The sequence below is a fragment of the Cetorhinus maximus genome, chromosome 17 (assembly GCF_964194155.1).
Source record: "Cetorhinus maximus chromosome 17, sCetMax3.hap1.1, whole genome shotgun sequence".
Lineage (NCBI taxonomy): Eukaryota > Metazoa > Chordata > Chondrichthyes > Lamniformes > Cetorhinidae > Cetorhinus > Cetorhinus maximus.
The window spans coordinates 105,167,831-105,187,998 of record NC_135895.1 but is presented as its reverse complement, the minus strand read 5'-3'; the positions used below and the strand labels follow the sequence as shown (position 1 = coordinate 105,187,998).

The 20,168-nt window shown below is 46.1% G+C and overlaps 1 protein-coding gene across 5 annotated transcripts in view; it reads left to right on the top strand.

The window, feature by feature from the left end:
* Nucleotides 1-20,168, top strand: part of nos1apa (nitric oxide synthase 1 (neuronal) adaptor protein a) — a 410,966-nt gene that overhangs the window by 62,588 nt on the left and 328,210 nt on the right. The window contains exon 1 of one of the 5 annotated variants that reach the window (XM_078561754.1): nt 17,519-17,540. The exons of the other annotated variants lie outside the window; for them this stretch is intronic. The gene's annotated coding sequence lies outside the window, so the exon portion shown is untranslated. Of the gene's footprint in view, nt 1-17,518; nt 17,541-20,168 lie in introns of those variants that run through there. 5 annotated transcript variants of the gene reach the window in all.

The window sequence follows — 20,168 nt, the reverse complement described above, 5'->3', positions numbered from 1 at the left end:
TATTTTTCACTTAAACAGTATAATTTTACTGACATTTGGGGACTCACATGCTGATACATAGGAAAACAACGTATAAGTAGATTTAGAGAAGACGCAGCCAATACGTTTTCTTAGAGCTCCGGCACCTCAAAATTTGGCACTGCACCCCCAAGGATGGGCCTCCAGCTCCAGGACTGTCTCCTGGCGCAGGGTGAGGATGACCAGGTTGGGCTCACCGCCTCTGGTCCTAGCCCTTTTACTGTCACTATGCACTGCCTTCTCCTGGAAATGAAAAGAGGACATTTTAATGACTATGCTGTGCTGCTGGGTGACTAAAATGTAGTTTGTCAGGGGTCAACATTTCTCGATGATCCTTGCCAGCTAACAGCTGCTACAGTGCCATTCCCTTCCCTTCACAACCCCCGTGATATGTATACATCATGCTGCCTTCTACACTTGGGCAATGCAGTCGACAATCTCACATTGGAGCCACTTTGCACCCTGTTATCTGGGTCCATCTCTGAAATAGTTAGACAGTCACCCTGGCAGATCTCAAAGGTCATTTGAGGTTCTTCTGTCACTGCAGACGGGTTCTCTGGACCACCCCGCGCCTGCTGACCTCTGTTGTGACCTCCATCCAAGCTGGTTTAGTCTGGCTAGGAGGTCTCTTCTTCCCATCTTCTGGCAGGAGGTCCTCCTGCTTGTCGCATGTAGCTTGGAAGAGGACTCAGGGAGTCACCATCAAACCGTGGGGCCATCCTGAGTCGGGGCCCCTCAGCACCTGGCGGCTCCATTCTCTCCTCCATCTGTGGAGAGACACAGAGATAGAGGGTTGAATTTGGTCTTTTCCAAGACACTTGCTATTCATAAGGGGAATGGATCAGCTGCATTTGAATGTCTTTTCTATCCTGGCAAAGGTCCTGAATGATTCATTACTCACACAGAAGTCAACAATCAGATAAAACCTGCTGCAATTCTTCCAAAGAATTTAAACATCTTCCTGCAAAAAGCTTCAGCCTCCGGAGTATTATTTGTGTTGTAGATGCCAGTTCTGTGCCAGGGGTGTTAAATGGGTGACCGCGACTGACCTCTGGTTCACACCTGCCCCTTCTGCCCCCAGCCTTGCATTGCCGATTGGGTGCGCTGCCCACCATTTCTCACTGCTTTTGGCTGATGTCCCACTGGGCCCCCGCTAATGGGATGAAAGACACATTATCGGGTGCCTTTCAAAGGCGGGGGTGGGGGTCAGCGATCCACCTACTTCCGGCTTGGACTCCTGCCTACCCGCCGAGCAGCGTAAGATTCACCCCAAGGTCTCATTCGAAAGGCGGCATCACTGGTAGTGCTGCACTCTCCCAGCACTGCACTGGAGAGAACCTTGATTTTGTACAAAAGTGCTGAAGTGGGACTTGTACCCGGAACTAGCAGAGGTAGCAGCACAGTGGTATACAGTCAGAAGGGTGTAGCTCTTGGAGTCGTCAACACCGACTCCGGACCCCATGAAGTCTCACAGCATCAGGTCAAACATGGGCAAGGAAACCCCCTGCTGATTACCAAGTACCGCCCTCCCTCAGCTGATGAATCAGTGCTCCTCCATGTTGAATACCACTTGGAGGAAGCACTGAGGGTGGCAAAGGCACAGAAAGTACTCTGGGTGCAGGACTTCAATGTCCATTGTAGCACCACTACTGACAGAGCTGGCCGAGTCCTAAATGACATAGCTGCTAGGCTGGGTCTGCGGCAGGTGGTGAGGGAACCAACAAGAGGGAAAAACATTTTTGACCTCATCCTCAGCAACCTGCCTGCTGCAGATGCATCTGTCCATGACAGTATCGGTAGGAGTGACCACCGCACAGTCATTGTGGAGATGAAGTCCCGCTTTCACATTGAGGATACCCTCCATCACGTTGTGTGGCACTACCACCGTGCTAAATGGGATAGATATTCGAACAGATCTAGCAACTCAAGACTGGGCATACGTGAGGCACTGTGGGCCATCAGCAGCAGCAGAATTTGTACTCAAGCACAATCTGTAACCTCATGGCCAGGCATATCCCCCACTCTACCATTACCATCAAGCCAGGAGATCAACACTGGTTCAATGAAGAGTGCAGGAGGGCATGCCAGGAGCAGCACCAGGCACACCTAAAAATGAGGTGTTAACCTGGAGAAGCTATAAAACAGGACTATTTGCGTGCCAAACAGCATAAGAAGCCAGTGATAGGCAGAGCTAAGCGATCCCACAAACAATGGATCAGATCTAAGTTCTGCAGTCCTGCCACATCCAGTCGTGAATGGTGGTGGACAGTGAAGCAACTCACTGGAAGAAGTGGCTCCATAAATATCCTCATCCTCAAAAATGGAGAAGCCCAGCACATCAGTGCAAAAGATAAGGCTGAAGCATTCGCAACAATCTTCAGCCAGAAGTGCCGAGTGGAAGATCCATCTCGGCTTCCTCCGGAGGTCCCCAGCATCACAGATGCCAGTCTTCAGCCAATTCGATTCACTCCACGTGATATCAAGAAATGGCTGAAGGCACTGGATACTGCAAAGGCTATGGGCCCTGACAATTTACTGGCAATAGTACTGAAGACTTGTGCCCCAGAACTTGCTGCACCCCTGGCCAAGCTGTTCCAGTACAGCTACAACACTGGCATCTACCCGGCTATGTGGAAAATTGCCCAGGTGTGTCCTGTACACAAAAAGCAGGACAAATCCAACCCAGCCAATTACCGATCATCAGTAAAGTAATGGAAGGGGCCATCAACTGTGCTATCAAGCGGCACTTGCTCGGCAATAACCTGCTCACTGATGCTCAGTTTGGGTTCTGTCAGGGCCACTCAGCTCCTGACCTCATTATAGCCTTGGTTCAAACATGGACAAAAGAGCTAAACTCCCGAGGTGAGGTGAGAGTGACTGCCCTTGACATCAAGGCAGTATTTGACCAAGTGTGGCATCAAGGAGTCCGAGCAAAATGAGTCTGTGGGAATTAGGGGGAAAATTCTCTGCTGTTTGGAGTCATACCTAGCACAAAGGAAAATGGTTGTGGTTGTTGGAGGTCAGTCATCTCAGCTCCACGACATCACTGCAGGAGTTCCTCAGGATGGTGTCCTAGGCCCAACATCTTCAGCTGCTTCATCAATGACCTTCCTTCCATTGTAAGGTCAGAAGTGGGGATGTTCGCTGATGATTGCACAATGTTTAGCACCATTCACGACTCCTCAGATACTGAAGCAGTCCATGTCCAAATGCAGAAAGACCTGGACAATATCCAGACTTGGGCTGAAAAGTGGCAAGTAGCATTTGCGCCACACAAGTGTCAGGCAATGACCATCTCCAACAAGAGAGAATCCAACTATCGTCCCTTGATGCTCAATAGCATTACCATCACTGAATCCCCCACTATCAACATCCTGGGGGTTAACATTGATCAGAAACTAAACTGGACGTGCCATATAAATACTGTGGCTACAAGAGCAGGTCAGAGGCTAGGAATCGTGCGATGAGTAACTCAGCTCCTGACTCCTCAAAGCCTGTCCACCATCTACAAGGCACAAGTCAGGAGTGTGATGGAATACTCCCCACTTGCCTGGATGAGTGCAGCTCCTACAGCACTCAAGAAACTTGACACCGTCCAGGACAAAGCAGCCCGCTTGATTGGCACCACATCCACAAACATTCACTCCCTCCACCACCGACGCACAGTAGCAGCAGTGTGTACCATCTACAAGATGCACTGCAGGAATTCACCAGGTCTCCTTAGACAGCATCTTCCAAACCCACGACCACTGCCACCTAGAAGGACAAGGGCAGCAGATAAATGGGAACACCACCTGGAATTTCCCCTCCGAGTCACTCACCATCCTGACTTGGAAATATATCACTATTCCTTCGCTGTCGCTGGGTCAAAACTGGAACTCCCCTCCCTAACAGCACTGTGGGTGTACCTACACCACATGGATTGCAGCGGCTCAAGAAGGCAGCTCACCACCACCTTCTCAAGGGCAACTAGGGATGGGCAATAAATGCTGGCCCAGCCAGCGAAGCTCACTTCCCACGAATAAATAAAAAAGAAACTATATAACTCGAGGCAAGAGTGTTACCAACAGTGCCACAGCTAGCAAACACTGTTGCATGGTTTAAAGGGATCCAGCATATTTGGGCACAGTAGCCTTGTGGTTACATTTTTGGACTTGCCATCTAAAGGTGGTGAGTTTAAATCCTGCCACGGTAAATTGGGAGGATGAACAAATTGAAACCTGGCGATTTGTGGCACATCGCAACAGCGTAACAGGAGGAAAGGTGGAACAAAGTCATATAGCTGAGCTAGCAGAGAAATACATCAGAAAGAAAAGCCCGGCTGCAAAGGTTGAGAGAAACCCAGCAAACGGTTAGAAACAACTGAGCTTAGATTTAAAAACTCTTAACTCTATTCGGGGACACAGCACAGAAACAAAAGCGTGGAGGTGGTTTCAGATCTACTTTGCTGCTCCTTGGGATGTCTGCTATCATGTCGGAGAAAAAGCCGAATAATAACCAGAAAGTATAGTGTTTGGTATGGTATGGTCTGAATGTGGAAGGGCTGTACAAATACAGTACAAATTCCAGCCTGAGATTTACACTGCCAGTAAAATCTGCTTATCTTTTTTCTGTGCATTCCAATTATTTATTGCAGGATGTACCAAACTGGCTGCACTTGACACACAAACTCAGCAATGATTTACCAAGTGCAGACCATGAGGAATTTTTGCAATTCAAATCAGCAAAAATAAATCACAAGAAAGAATTAGGTGACTGAGATGCCAATGCTCTGACCTGTTGTTCCTTTTAAGTTGGATGTTATGTTAAAAGTGTGCTCCTTACTGCTTTCGCATTAAAGCATGCTTTCCTGGTAGAAATAGTGGACAGTTCACCTCTTGTGCTTTTGCTCGAGTTCAGCTTTGCTTCCTGCTCTTCGGCCCTTACCTAGGCACTGCCTCTCTTTTTATCTGTTTGTAAGCCTTCATTTAGCAGATTAAAGCTTCTGTATGTATGAAGTTGCACAGATTATTGCAGTGGCAGATGTTTTAGAAACATAGAAAATAGAAGCAGGAGTAGGTCATTCAGCCCTTCGAGCCTGCTCTGCCATTCAATATAATCATGGCTGACCCTCTGTCTCAGCGCCAATCCTCCCACATACCCTTTGAAACCTTCAGAGTCTAGAAATCTATCTATTTCCTACTTAAATGTATTCAGTGACTTAGCCTCCATAGCCTTCTGTGGTAGAGAATTCCACTGCTTCACCACCCTCTGAGTGAAGAAATTCCTCTTCTTGTCAGTCCTAACTGGCCTCCCTGCTGTTGTGCCCTTTCTCTTCATGAGTAGATCCTGCTGTGTGTTTTTTAGCACTCTAGTGGCTGTAATATGGCACTTATCTCCTATGTTTTCTGTTCTTCCTAACTGGGCATTTTAAGTGTTTCATTACTTGTCCCATTACCACTCACTTTGTATTGCCTCAATTATTCCTTTTGTCCTGCCTATTACTTATTGCCTGTCCGTTACCCTCCACCCCCATCACCATTGACCAGCAACCTTTCACTGGCTCTCTACTTGCTCATAATCTGTTAAATCACTAACTACTTCCAATTTTGATGGAAGGTCATCAACTGAAACATTGGGTGGAATTCAGTGCTCCGCTGGAGGCAGGCTGGGAGTTGGGGGGGGTGGGGGGGGCTGCCGTATAATGTGGTGGGAAGGCTCAGGCTGGAGAGCCCATCGCTTTCCCAACTCACCTCAATTAAGTCCAGGGCGGGAAGGGTTGAGAATTCCTGCCCAGAGGTTGATTAAGGCCCTTAAGTGGCTGATTAACTGTCAGGTAAACCCTGGCAGGCGTGTCAGCTGTGGCTCAGTTCATAGCACCCTCGTCTTTGAATCAGAGGGTTGTGGGTTCATGTCCCACTCCCGGACACCAAGAACTGTGATTGTACTCAAAAGAGTTGCAATCTGTGACTGTTGATAACTCGAAAGAGTATCCCTGCATGCTGGTGGGAGTGGTCACTCTTTGGACACCCCTGAGCCCAGCAGAGGACCTACCAGTGGCAAGGGAGGGACCCGTAGAGAGACACCCCGCTGCCCTTTACACTGATAACCCTTTTTCCCCCTCACTGGGGCCTCCCTGACTGGCCCCAGCAATCCCGCCCCACATATCTGTGTTCCAGGGCTCCAGCGTCAGTTCCCACCTTCGGGCTTGCTGCAGTATCAGCAATGGTCACTGTACTGTGGCACTGCTGGTACTGGAGAGATGCCGGCCTCTGCTTGGCCAGTAGCTCTCCGAGACAGAACACCCGCCCTGCAGGAGTGATCCTTGTGGTAAATTCCCCTTGCAGGAGCCGGGAACCCTGATGGCTGTCAGCTGGCTGCCTGATTGGGATTTAATCTTGACGGGGCTCCCAGGAATGGCTGTGGCAAGGTTGCCACTGGCTCTCCAGCCAGCTGGACTGGTCCATTGTCACCACCATTAACCTCCACCTGTTAACTCTACTTCTCTCTCCTCAAATGCTGCCTGACCTGCTAAATATTTCTAGCATTTTCAGTTTGCATTTTAGTTTATAGCAAGTATTTGCCTGACCATACAGTTTGAAGATGGAGGCAGGGAAGGGTCAAGGGTCATGGCCACTGGAATGTTGTGTGAGACTAGAGATAAACCGATTTACAGTCAGTGACTATAAGAAATGTTTGTGTTTATAGTGCCTTGCATGACCACAGATGCCCCAAAGTTTTTTTACAGCCAGTGAAATATTTTTTCAAGTGTACTATATGTTGTAATGTAGGAAAGATGACAGCTAATTTGTGTTCAAGTTCCCACAAGCAGAATTGTAATAAACAGATTTTTTTTCACTGTGACACATGTATTGAAAATGTTGAGTTGCAAATATCACGAAAGATTATTTACATTAGTGAGCACTTGGACAACTGAAAACTAAACCAAGTGAAATAGTCCCAATGGCAGGAGAGATTGAGCAGTTCTAAGATGAGTGTAGTCACTGCAGTTATAAGGTGTGTTTGGGTAGAATTTTAGAGCGTTGTGTGTTTCTACCAATGCTGAACTACTTTGATCATTTCAGATTAATGTGCTGCTTATTTTAGTCTAAAATTGGTACAGTTTTAAAGGGGGTATAGGAACACAGTGTGTTTGCACAAATCTTTGAAGGTGGCTGGTGAAGTTGTGAAGGCCTTTCTTAAAAAAAATGCATCCATTTCCAGGTCTTTTCAACCGCCCTTGTGCCAGTCATGATCAGCTGCTGGGAATCAATCCCACCCCCACTGTGACCCATGCGCACCCCTTAAAATGGAACGAGGAACATAAAATTTAACTCAGTTGCTTGATTAACTACTTCAGTGGCCCATTAATTGCTACTTTATTGAAAGTAGGTGGGTTCCCAATTTCCACCTCGTTTGCATTTCATAATATTGGAAAATGGCATCTGTGAACTGTGGGGAGGATAGTGTCGAGATTCAAAAGGACAGAGAAGTCAGTGGAATGGAGGGCAGGCGCTGATGAAGTTCAATGTGGAGAAAAGTGAAAAGTGATTCATTTTGGTAGTAAGAACATGGAGAGATAATATAAAATAAAGGGTACAACTCTAAGGGAGTGTAAGAGCAGGGGGACCTGGGTGTATATGGGTGTAAGCCATTAGAGGTGGCAGGAGAGGTTGAGAGCAGGGTTAATAAAGCATACAGTATCCTGGGCTTTGTTAATAGGGGCATAGATTACAAGAGCAAGGAGGTTATGTTGAACTTGTATAAGACACTAGTTTGTTGTTTGAATAATTGTGTCTAGTTCTGAGCACCGCATTTTAGGAAGGATGTGAAGGCATTGGAAAGAATCCAGAAAAGATTCATGAGAATGGTTCCAGGGATGAGGAACTTCGTCAATGAAGATTGATTGGAAAAGCTGGGACTGTTTTCCTTGGAGAAAAGAAGGCTGAGAGGAGATTTGATAGAGGTATTCAAAATCATGAGATGTCTAGACAGAGTAGAAAGGGAGAAACTGTCCCCACTCATGAAAGGATAGAGAAGGAGAGGGTACAGATTAAAGTAGTTGGCAAAAGTGACATGAGGAAAAACTTTTCCATGAAGCGAGTGGTTAAAGGCTGGAATGCACTGCCTGAGAGTGTGGTGGAGGCAGGTTCAACTGAACCATTGAAAAGAAAATGATCTGTAAATGAAGAATGTGCAAGGTTACAGGGAGAAGGCAGGGGAATGGCACTAGTTGAATTGCTCGTTCGGAAAGCCAGTGCAGATACGATGGGCCGAATGACCATCTTCTGTGCAGTAACAATTCTGTGATTCTGTGGGATCCTTGACTATATTAATCGAGGAAGAGTACGAAGGCAAGGAGGTTATACCAAGCCACACTGCGTAGGCCTCTGCTGGGGTATTGTGTTCAATTCTGGGTACCATAATTAGGAAGGATGTCAAGACCTTGGAGAGGGTGCAGAAGAGATTTGCTAGATTGGTACCATGGATGAGGGACTTGCATTAGGGGAAGGGACTGGAGAAGCTGGGGTTGCTCTCCTTGGAGCAGAGAAGGTTAAGAGGAGATAGAGCTGTTCAAAACCCTTCATGATTTTGATCAAGGAAATAAGAAGAAACTGTTTTCATTAGCAGAATGGTTGTTAACCAGAGGACACAGATTTAAGTTGATTGGGAAAAGAACTGGAAGGTGACATAGGCAGTGACAACCATGTTCTTACACAGCGAGTTGCTATAATCTGGAATGCACAGCCAGAAAAGGCAGTGGAGTCAGATTCAGTAGTTCCCTTCCAAAGAGAATTGGATACATACTGAAGGGGGAAAGAAACTGACCGAGCTAAGGGGAAAGAGCAGAGGAGTGGGATTAATTGGATATCATAGAGAGAATGGGCCAAATGGCCTCCTTCTGTACCATATTCTTTCTGTCATGTATTCTAAGTAATTTTGGTCAAATATCAACACGTGCAAATAATGTGCACGTTTGCCATTTTCTTTGCTATGCTCAGCAAACTTGTCTTAAATGGCAATGATTTAAATTGAGGAAGAAAAGAATAAAATGCGCTTGCTGGATGAGAAGTTAATCCGCTTGCTGTTTTTCCTATTGCTAGATGCAGCAAGAAGACACAGGGGGGATAGCAAATGATGGAGATTGATCTAGTGACTTGTATTAATAGCAAACTGACAGCTCACTTTCCTCTTCTCCTGGCCAACTCAAAGAAGTAACTTCCCAGATGCCTTCACTTGTATCCCCTATAGCAGCAGATGTTTGGTTTTTTTCTGTATTACAATCCAAGTTTTTGGATCCTTTGTTTTCAGGTGTGGGGAGTGGGGAAGTGGAGGGAGAAAGTTCAGTTAAACGTTTCAGGATTTAGTAGATTGACTAACAAAACTTGAAACCTAGCCGGTACATTTTCAGGTTAACTGAAGGTTATGTGAGTAAGTATTTGTTAATGCTTACATGCTAGGTCTCTGGATAGATAATGTGCAAGCTTTGATCGTTATATTATGTATGAGCAACCAGCAATAACTAAAGACTTCCGTGAAATCTGTTAATATTGTCGATCAGTTCATTTAATTCAAAGGGGTTGATGAACAGTGTGTTTGAAACTTGTAATCTGAACTGACACAATGGGCAGAATTTTACGACTTATGGGTGGGCACATGCCCGACCTGATTGGGTATGAAATAGCGTGCAGATGTAAAATAGCGCGCAATGACATTGGGTGATCATCCCAACATCATCTCACACGCGGTGATATTTCGGTTGGCTGGCGCGAGTGGGTGCTGGACCCACGCCCGCCATTAACTAAGGGGCCACTTAAGGTCATTAAAAAGCCAATTGAGAGTGATTTTTCATTGCCCGTGTGAGTTCCCATTCATCGCATGGGCAAAACGGGCAGGTGGCCAGCCGATAATTACAAAAACCTCATCCACGGGTGGATAAAAGGGGTGAGCAGCATTGCCAGTGTTAGTAGTAGGGAATTTGGTACATAGTTTGCTGCTGGTGACTTATTGGCACTTGGCAGCTCCATCTCTGTTTGGGGCTTCATTGTTAGCATTTCCAGGCTCCATTTCAGGTCTCCTTGGTGTCTCCAAGGCCCCAGGAGGATTCAGACAGTGTGGGCTCTTCCAGGTATCAGACAGCCCTCCCTTACCCCGGGAATGAGGATTGTGGTTTCCGCTGGAGGCACCTCCTCTGAGGGGGAAGAGAGGGGCAGAAGGGAGAGGAGGCCGGGTCTCCCTATGCAGCTTCCAGGGGAGGGACCTGTGGGAGGAGAGGTGCAGGCACAAGGGGCACAGGGCCAGCAGGAAGTCCAAGGCGGAAGGGGCTGCAGAAGATGCCACTATCCTGCTGCCAGGGTTTACAGGCGGCGATGCAGCTACCTCAATATGTCCGAGGTGCAATGCCGCACGAGGCTCCACCTCTCAAGGGAGACAGTGACGTCCATTTGTCAGATGATTGGGCCTGAGATCAGCTCCGACTGTGTGGGTGGACACCCCATGCCAGTGGCTCTGAAAGACACAGTGGCCCTCAACTTCTATGCCTCTGGCTCTTTCCAGGGGTCAGTGAGGGATCTATGTGGAATCTCCCAATCAGCTGTCCAAAGTTGCGTCAAGTTGGTGACAGAAGCTTTGTTCAGGCGGGTAATGACCTTTATTTTTTGCTGTACGGACGAGGCCAGCCAGGCTGAGAGAGCCAGAGGCTTTGCAGCGATTGCTGGGCTTCCCCACATCCAGGGTGCTATAGACTGTACACATGTGGCCATGAAGGTACCAGCGGGTGAGCCAGGCACCATTGTCAACAGGAAGGGCTTCCACTCCATGAACATCCAGATAGTGTGTGACCACAGGATGCAGATTCTGCAAGTCTGTGCAAGGTATCCAGGCAGCTCCCATGACTCCTACATCCTCAGACACTCCCAGGTGCCGGGGCTCTTCAGTGCTCCAGCCCGGCTGGATGGATGGCTGCTGGGTGACAAGGTGGCTTATGACGCTTCTCCGCCATCCAAGAACAGAGGCAGAGCAGCGTTATAATACAAGTCATACCTCCACAAGGGCAGTGATAGAGAGGACCCATAGGTCTTCTGAAGATGCGCTTCTGATGCCTGGACTGTCCAAGGGGAGCACTACCATACTCCTCCAGAGCGGGTGTCACTGATGATGGTTGCATGCTGTGCTCTCCACAATCTGACACTGGTAAGGGGGGACCCACTGGAGGGATAGGATGTTGATGTTGTGCAGCTGCACAGGCCACAGAGGATGAGTCCAGTAGTGAGTCAGAAGAGGAGGACGGTGAAGAGAACACTGAGGGTGTGGAGCCAGACCTTGGTAATCTGCAAGGAGGCAGGGATACCAGGGACACCTTGAACCAAAGCATCTTCAGCTGTGCTACCAAAGATCTGCTTCCACCTCATGCCAGTCCTGCTGCCTCTATCCTGGATGTCTGAAATGACCCTTCCATTTGCACCCATGCAAATAAAATGTCCAGCCACTCACGTCCAGCATTAGATATTAGCGTACCCTGTACCAGATAGAAAAAATGTGAAGCATACTCAGGTCATCAGGAGCAAAACAAATTCAATCTTATCGCCACATTGAAATCATTACGACATTGCAATTACTGGTGTTGATGTCCACACCAGCAGACACATAAACCAAACATAACTAAACAGAAAATCACCCAGCTCTTGTGCTCGTGGTGCCTTTAACTTACATTTCTGTGTGCTACGTCTTGGTGCCCCCCCACTCGCCGACATTGGCATTGGAGACAGCCTGCTGACTCTGCTGTCTTGTTGGCCTTGATGACCTTGGCGGTCGTCCTCTGGCCCGTGGAGCCTGTGCTGGCCCCGCCTGGGAGGGAGTGGCCAGAGGCTGGCACCTCCCCAGTCATCGCAGTCTTATCAGATACAAGGGTCACAGGCAGGGGGTGGAGGAGCTGCTGCCATCATTCAGAGTGCCCTGAGAGGAGCCCTCAGAGACGACAAGCAGCTCGTGTGCCAATGTGAAGTTGCTCTGGACCTCCTTGCTCACCATTGATGGACGGGCACCGAGCTGGGACACTGGGTGCCTCATCCATCTCCCACACTGACACTGACCACCTGAGGTCATTACCTGTGTGAGGGCTTGCAGGTCCGAGTACAACCCCAGGAACCCCTGATTCTGTCCCTGGAGCTGCCTCTCCATGAGAGTCACCACTCTCTCAATGGAGGATGCAGTGCGCTCGGCCATGAGGGTAAACGCAGTGCTCACGCTCTGCATGGATGATCCACAACAGAGACCATGGCGCTCAGACCCTCATGGATCCCCACCAGATCCTCCCACACATCCCGCTGGACATCCAGCATCTGCCGCCTAATGGGTGACTCTAGGGGTTCATCATCTGCCTTCAACTGAGCATTGTCCTAGTCCTCAGCAGTCCTCTGACTGCCGGTGTCCTGGGCGCACTCTGCCTCTGCTTGCAACTCAAGCAAGTATGAAGTGCCCTCGCCAATGTGCACTGACATTCTTGCCACCGATTTATTGGTCACTGAGGTGCTGGTGCCTGGTTCAGAGAGTGGGCGTGACACAGGTGCAAATGAAACCCGGTGGCCCTCCGGCATCAGGGGTGGCTCTTCGGGGTCCAGAGAGCGAGTGTGTGCTGGTGCATCTAAAAGGGAGAACAAGGACATGTCATTAGTTAAAGTCACCACACTGTCACTGTGAATGCCAGGCACCCTGGTGAGACAATGGAGATCATGGTGCCATTGTCTTTCAATGATCAGGTTCGAGTCTCTCATCACTAAAGAAACTACACCAGAATAGTTGCACAATCCAAAACTCTCTCCTCTGTGCACTGCATTCTTACCTTCGTCTGGCCCCCCTGCCTCTCCGTGCCCGGTTGCATGTGGACCGTGCCTGCTCTTGAGCTCTAGGGCGTCCTGCTCGAACTTGCTGAACAGCAGCAGGTTGGGTTACCCTCCACCTGTCCATGATCTCTCTGCTTGGTTACAGCTTGTCTTCTCCTGAAAGGATAAAGGAGCATTAATTAGTACACTGTCTACCTGCAGCACCATTGCAGCCTGGCCAACCCCAGCTGAGGAACACCTCGCAGGGCATGTCTGAGTCGTGGCCCTCGAGGCGCAAGGCACTCAGTCCAAGCAGCCAGGCTCACCCCCTTGGCCAGCTCCAGAGTCATTGACAGTTGACACTCAGACTCTAGCACCCCTGAGTTCCACAGTGGGATGGCCACACCTCAACACTTCTGCACACTGACCCATGCCAACACGGTACTCACCCTTCCTGAGCGCAGCAGGTCAATGAGCTGCTTCCGGCACTGCACCCATGTGCTCCGCACCACATCATGGCTGCTCACCAGCACTGCCACCTCCTCCCATGCCCTCTTTGTGATGTGCGGTAGCCTCCTCCTCCCATCTCTGGGGACAAGGGTGTCCCTCCTGGCAGCTGCCTTCTCCAGCAGGACCAAGAGGCATTCGCCAGAAAAGCAGGGGGCTGAGTACCCACCCAACCTGCCCTCTCGCCAGATGTCTCCAGCTGCATTTGACTCCATCGAGACGATGTTGAACAGACATCCTGCTGTGGCAGCCTTTCTTGGGCTGCCTGGGCCGCTTTTAAACTGGACACTGGGTCACCATTGGGCCTGGTGGCTGCCAGGCCTCTGCCCCACTCGGCCCTTCCTGACTAGTGAAGGCCACCCAGCATGAACTTGTGGTTGGGAGCCAATCGTGGGCGGTGGGCTGTTTCCCAGCTGCTGCCGATCCCACTCACTGCGCCTCCCTGCCTGCCGGGCTCAGAGTTCTGCCCAATGGCTCCATAGATTGACTTTGACCTTGACTTTGATAAATGTGCAGCACATCGGATCTCTGCCAGAACTGTGTTCCTTTGGGTTGTAGTGTAACTTTGGATATAGTAATACAACAATGCTGATGGGTTGGGTTTTCATGATAATGAACTTGAAGTGCAGATTCAAACTCTGATACTAAAATGTTGGCACATAAACTGTATTCCTGTGTGAAAAAGGTGATTTCTGCTAGCCTTTTGACTTCTGACTTTCAATTATGATTTCCTTCATCATTTGAACCTTTAAAGTGTATGTTACATTTGGAATTGAAACCTAATCCTGGGAAGCCTGGGTACTTCACAGATAGGGAGTTGCTCTAAAAAGATCACGTAATAAGTTGATCTTAGTAAAATGCCCTTGTTGTCTGATGGCCAATGACCTTGGCAAGAAATTTCTTAATAGCTGAGTAAAATGGATTTGCATCCCACTCTACATTAATGGCCATCACAAAATGCCCACCCATTCTGACCCATACTGGGTTAGCATCCTTGAGAACTGTCTATAGCCAGACCTCCCCTAATCATCTAGCTAATCTTTTGATAATGCCTGAGTGTATCCTTTCTGACCTGTGCCATGTATACAACTTTTTACTTTGCTGGACTCTTGGAGTTGATTAACTGATGGCCTTCTCAGTTTATTGAAGCATATTTATAGTGTACTAATAGTATAGAAGACAAGAGATCTGCCATTTTATTCAAAGTATTTTTATAACTTAATTAGACGATTTACCAAAAAATATTAGTGAGAGTCGGGCCAATGGAAGGGGTGGTGAGAGAGACTGCTGAAGGCTTGTGTTTATTTTTATTTGTTCACAGGATGTGGGCGTCGCTGGCTAGGCCAGCATTTATTGCCCATCCCTAAATGCCTTTGAGAAGGTGGTAGTGTGCTGTCTTCTTGAACTGTGGCAGTCCATGTGGCGTAGGTACACCCACAGTGCTGTTAGGGAGGAAGTTCCAGGATTTTGACCCAGTGCCAGTGAAGGAATGGCCATATATTTCCACGTCAGGATGGTGAGTGACTTGAAGGGGAACTTCCAGGTGGTGGTGTTCCCATGTGTCTGCTGGCTTTGTCTTTCTAGGTGGTAGTAGTCGTGGGTTTGGAAGGTGCTGTCTAAAGAGCCTTGATGGGTTTATGCAGTGCATTTTGTAGACAGTACACACTGCTCCACTGTGTGTTGGTGGTGGAGGGAGTGAATGTTTGTGGATGGGGTGCTAATCAAGTGGGTTGCTTTGTCCTGGACGGTGTCCAGCTTCTTGAGTGTTGTGGGAGCTGCACTCATCCAGACAAGTGGGGAGTTTTCCATCACACTCCTGACTTGTGCATTGTAGATGGTGGACTGGCTTTGGGGAGTCAGGAGGTGAGTTACTCATCGCAGGATTCCTAACCTCTGACCTGCTCTTGTAGCTACAGTATTTATATTGCTAGTCCAGTTCAGTTTCTGGTCAATGGTAACCCCCAGGATGTTAATAGTGAGGGATTCAGTGATGGTAATGCCATTGAATGTCAAGGGGTGATGATTAGACTAAAATAAGACTTAGCCATTCTCGGTCCAATAATTTTCCTATTTTAATTTCCTGTTTCTGGTTGGAATAAAAATAGGTTCAGGTGTTGTGGATCAGTAACCATGTATTTCTCATAACCAAGGTTTGAAACTTTACATCAAGCAGCATGGTTATACTGGTCAGGATGTTGGACCACTATAAAGCACATGCCCTCATTCGATAGGTCCTTTCCTTCATCCCCTAGGGCCTAGTCCTATTGAAATAAATTGAAGTTACGTGGCTGTGAACTGCTATAATAAATTTTTACTGGCTAATCTCGACAACGTAACTAGCAAATTAGAAATTCGCCATGATGGTCAGGTTTCAAAGCCAATGTCAAATCACATACCACAGCTGGCAACCATGTGCCCTCTTTATATCAATCAGCCCAGCAAAACATGTAAGCACTTGTGACCATGAGCAAATGGCCATATCCATGAGGAAAATTTCCAGTCTTGTCAGGGCCTGTAACTTGTGCCAATTAGCTGTCACTGTTAGTTTTTTTGTAATGCTTCTGCTTGTCACACTGGAGTCATTGAAAAAAATTGATGTTTGTTAAAAGTGTGAAGTGAATCTCCAGAAACCTTTTTTAAGAAAGGACAAAGCAAAGCAAGCCGTATCAGTCAGTCGTTTTTGTTTAATGAGTGTAAATAATTCAGAACACTGAATAGTTTGACAACATATTGTATTTTTGGCCTGACATTTTTCTTTGATTTGTACACTAAACAAAGAGCTTGCATTTATGCTATGCTGTTCAAGACTGTGGAATGTTCCAAAGCACTTTATTACCAAAAAAGGTACTTTTAACGTATAGTACCGATGTATGTAGGAAATGCAGCAACCAGTTTATACAGCAATGTCCCACAATCAACAATGAGATAATGACCAGATCAGCTATTTTAGTGATAATTATTGAGGACACCTACTCTTCTTCATATAGTGCCAGGGGACCTTTCAGACTTAGTGGATGGAAGAAGCCTCAGTTTAAGGTCTCACCTGAAAGATGGCAACTCCGACAGTGCAGCACTCCTTCAGTACTGTACTGAAATATCAGCCTAGATTTTGTGCTCAAGCCTCTGGAGTGGGGTTTTAACTTGCAACCTTCTGACTCAGAGATGTGCGTCTTACCACAAAGCCATTGCTGACACGTTTGTGGACATTTTTGAAAGCAGATTGCAGCTCTCTTAGGGAAAATAAAAGACCTACCCCTGACAGGAATGCTAATTAAAGGCAAGTCCTGGAATTCTGGCAAATATCATCATCTGTACAATTCAAATACTGCATGATTGTTGAGCCGAATTGTTTTAAAATTGTCTAAATGAATACCCAATCTGGACCAGATAATTTGAAGCATTTTATTCATGCACTATAGCAGCTAAAAGATCAATCAGTCCTGGTGTAACATGAAGAAATCACATTCCCATTCTAGCACCGTGCTTTTTGTGAGTCACTAATGGAGATTCCCCATAATCAGGCCTTTGCACAATGAGCCTTAACAAGTTCAAGTTTAGAAAAAAAGGTAAATGTTGGCCAACTTCACAGTTGAAGTTCTCTTCAATGTAGCACAATTTTAAGATTATCTATGTCACAACACACTGGTGACTGCCCATAGTGAGTAATAGTCAATTACCTTTTGACCAACTCAGGACAAATTGAGGGCTTTTAAATTTCAAAATAGTTGCCAAGTGTGGAGTTTGAGTGTGAAGCCTAACATATAATCTGAGATCTGCTTCTATAACTTTGCAGTAATTGTTAAAGTTGATTAGTCAGCCAGATACTTAATAAGAATAAGATTTCTTTGTTTATTTTGGTTTGAGTTAAGTGTTTATTTTGGAAGTAAACCTGAAGCAACCCTTTTTCTAATTTGCAAGCCAAAAAAGCGAGTGGGGGATAAGGCGGACCAAATCAATTTTTCCCCGTGATATATTTGCCTCTGTTTGCCTTTGTTTGTTTGGATAGTGTGAGCTGTAGCGATTACTGGGAGTGGGGATGTTGATTGTGCTTGGCAGCTCTCTCTGCTCATACTACATATCATGTGCATTCTTGCTCAAGCAGGACAAGGCTACAGGAAACTCCTGGAGAAATTGGGTGGAAGCTTCACTGTAATACAAACAGCCCCCTCCTGTGCTGTAACCAATCTATGTTAAGACAGTGCAAATGACCTTTTTGTAAGTATCCAAAAACCAGGAAAGCACTCCTTATTAAGCACACCCCCCTTTAACGGGTGTTTAAAATTGCTAAATTCTGTCTTGTATGCATTCAAATTCTTTAAAATAGTGTACCCAAATACGATTTGTTTTTCTAGGCTGCTACACAGGGGTATTTCTGCAAGTATTTAAATTAATACTCCTTTCCAGGCGCACTCCTTACTTCGAAGTGTTTCATTCCAGAAGAAATGAAAATCACACTCAGTAGAGTGCATAGCTCTGCCACGATGTGTTAATTCAACCTTATTACAATTATGCAGCTCTTCCTTGAGGCTTTCCCCTGCCTGCTTGATGCTCTGTAACTACAAAACTGAAAAAATAAATCTATTTATTAAGAGCTTCCATCTCACTGACGAGGCTTCAGGTTAATCCATGTCCAACAAACTGCTCTGAAAACTCTGCCCACATTTTGACCAATGTGACAAATTCTACCACTTCAACTGAGACAGTCCACAACATTCTAAAACAATCAATAGCATTCTAAATCAATCAACCCACAACATTCTTTAAAAAAAAAGTTAATTCACCCAATGTTAATAGATCCTTCAAAAAATTCCAGTATCTGTCAAAAACAAATCAGTTCTTCCTTGGGCCCTATCCTATCTGTGTACCAAGTTTAGTTAAAATCTGTCCATTGGCTTTTGAGGTTATTTTTAGCAGACAAATAGACAAACAAACAGGAATGGGGAAAAAAAAGCTTCCATCCATCTGCAATGCTGGAGGTAATTATTTGAAAACTTGGAATAACATTCAGTGGAAATACCTCAGCTATTTAGGGAATGAGGAGCAGTCGGTGGATGCTGGACAACTGAGGTTGTAGCAAATGCTTCTGGCCATGTAACTGCCATTATCTTTTTAAGCATTGTTCCTACTTCCTACTCTTCCCCTACCTATGTATTCCTGGTTTGGATGACTTGGGCTCTAGTCTTCCTCTTGGGTGACTCTCTCTCCTGCTTCATGCCTAATTTAGGAAGCTGAGGTGTGGTTCGAGCAATGACTAGTTGAATGTGTGGCCAGTTTTGCTGTGCTTTGGAAAATACACTTTTTCTGAGACGTCCATAACTAGAAGTTGACCCAAATACCCTGCTGCAGTGAGCTAATGTTGGGCAGCTCTCAGTCTCTTGTTTCTAATGGTTTTATTTAAGACTGTTCAAGTGACATAAAATTTAGTGACCATTTAATGTCCTGATACCTAATTGGCAACTGCAATGTATGTCCAGGCTATGATGGTGCTTATTAGTAAACTATTTTTGTTAGTTATTTACTGACTAGTAATTAGGAGCAATTTTTAAAAAGAACTTAATGGAATGAAGAGGAAAGTTCAAAGCTCAGTTTCATGTTTAGCTTGGTGCAGGGTAAATGCTGGAGCTGAACTTTAAGCTGGACTTTAGACTTCCTTAATTAGGTCAATTCTTGATCCAAAGTTCACACTCAAAAGTATTTGCCATTCATCAGGTGAACGTTGTTGTAAGTATGTCTGTATCCTTCTCTCAAAGAATAACTAAAGTCTTGGAAGCAAAGCCTATACTTAAGAGTTGGACTTGGCTTAGTGGTAGCATCCTCACCTCTTAGTTAGAAGGTTATGGGTCCAAGCCCCACTCCAGAACTTGGTCAAATATTCTAGGCTAATCATTCAATGCAGTATCAATGGTTTGTTGCATTTCCTGAGGTGTCATCTCTTAGATGCAATGCTAAGCTAAAGTTCTGCCTGCCCATTTGGGTGGGTGTAAAACACTCTGTTGTTATGATATGGCAGATGGTTATTGCCAGGCTGACCAAATCACAAAGGGAAACTTGGCCAAGCTATCACAACGATTTGCAATTTATATTTCTATTACAAGAAGATATGTGCAGTGAAGTCAGAAGTGAAGATTCCACTACCACTTTTGGAGATTTTAAATATTAAATTAAAACTTTTATTAACAAACGAAAGAAAACTTAAATGCACAAGATTACAGTTACACAGTTAAATTTAGTCTTACCACATTTTTGAAAAGATTTCTACTTAGCTAGACTCCCAAATAAATGCCCTTTTCAGGCAGCAGTCCAAATAGATTCTTAATCTATAAAGCAATCAGCAATATTACCACAAGGTACCCCCTCTGTTGCTATATGGGAGGTATTTCACAGCTTCTCTCTCTCGTGCGCTCTCTCTCTCTCTCGCTCGCTCTCTCTCACTCAACACTGGAAACCCCATGGCTTTTAACAAAACCTTGCTTTCTGGAACAAGCAAACACTTCTCTGGAATGGCTAGAGGCTGCTTCTTCACAAATCTGTCTTCACACAGTCCACCTTTCATGATGCCACATGGCCACTCACATACTGCTCTCAATCTTTACTTAAATATGTTTTCTGCCCTTTGATGATTCAAATCCATTCTTTTAAACTTTCTTTGAAAGTCAAGCTCTTCCAAATATAAGATCTTTCATGTTTCCATGTCGTCTTTGCTTTTGGGTCAATAAAACATGATATTCCCACTACTTGTTTACCTGTGAATCCCTGCAAGATGCAAACATTTTCCTTGTTACCTTCCAATTCCACTTTGAAATTCAAACAGCATCTCAACTTATCTACAAATGCAAAGATTAG